The following is a 1,314-nucleotide window of genomic DNA, read 5'->3' as shown; positions in this document are numbered from 1 at the left end:
ACAGCGTGAACCCCTCTACCATAAAGGACACGCCGTGCTCTATCAGGGTCTTTGACAGAGACCAACTGTCGGAGGGTCCCTGGGAATGAAATAGACAGGAAGCCGGCTGGAGCAAAGCTTAGCAACTCATTTCACAACAATGGAGACACAGCAATGGGCTCCTGCCCAGGAGTCAGCTCCGAGGACAGGGAAAGCGCCAGGGGCACAGAGACGGGCAGGACAAGAAAACTGCGGCAGAGACAGCAGCAGCCGTAACCGCACAGGCCCACGGAGCCAACTCCAGGCCTTGCGTTTGGGACCCAGCAGAGCCACCGTATCCACAGGTGGCTGGCTGGTCCTGTGTCCATGTCTTCTCCTCTCCACCTCATCTCACTGATCATAGTCCCCGGGTTTGCAATTTCGGGGCGGAATGGGATTTCCATGAAAATATCTGCAAAAGTGCGAAGTTTCATGGTTTGTCTTCCTAAACCCCCTGCTCTTGGGTCCTGGGATCATAAACACGGAGGTCCAGGGCGCCAAGCTAAGTAACATAACAGTAAAGCAGGGCAGGTGTGGAGCAGCAGGGCGGGGTGGGGACTGTGGCCAGGTGGAAGAACGCACACCCCTGCACACAGACATTCAGGTTTCCTTCTTAAGAAGTGGTCCCAGGGAACGGGTGGGTGCATCCCGGGATCGAACGAGATTTCAGGAAAACCACAGGGGAATCGGGGCCTCAGGTCAAAAGTAAATCTGAGCTGTAGGAAAAGGAACGGGAGTCATCCGGGGAGACCCCGTCCTGTGAGCCCCCGTGCACGTGCGGGGGACTCCCTGCGGTGTGCGTCTTCACAAGAAACAGCAGCCACCTCACACCACGAATGCCAACTGATCGTTTTATTTTTTAAGTTTTATTAATTTAAGTAATCTCTACACCCAATGTGGGGCTCAAACTCACAGCCCTGAGATCAAAAGTCACACCTTCCAGAGCCGTCCAGGTGCTCCATCATCATTTAAAATAAGAATATGGTGCGGGGCACCCGGGCGGCTCAGTGGAGTGAGCGTCCGACAGCGGCTCAGGCCATGATCTCGAGGTTCGTGGGTTCAAGCCCCTCGTCGGGCTCTGTGCTGGCAGCTCAGAGCCTGGAGCTGCTTCCGATTCTGTGTCTCCCTCTCTTTCTGCCCGTCCCTGCTCATGCTCTGTCTCTCTCTCTCTCTAAAATAAATAAACAGTAAAAAACTTGGAATGCTTGAACTCCTTCAACATGCCTCACATACACGGCCCTTTGCACAGCCTGGGCCGGGGCGGGGGCGGGGGCGGGGGCGGGGGCAGTGGGGGGG

Source organism: Suricata suricatta, chromosome 14 (genome assembly GCF_006229205.1).
Source record: "Suricata suricatta isolate VVHF042 chromosome 14, meerkat_22Aug2017_6uvM2_HiC, whole genome shotgun sequence".
Classification (NCBI taxonomy): Eukaryota; Metazoa; Chordata; class Mammalia; order Carnivora; family Herpestidae; genus Suricata; species Suricata suricatta.
This window is presented reverse-complemented; position numbering follows the sequence as displayed.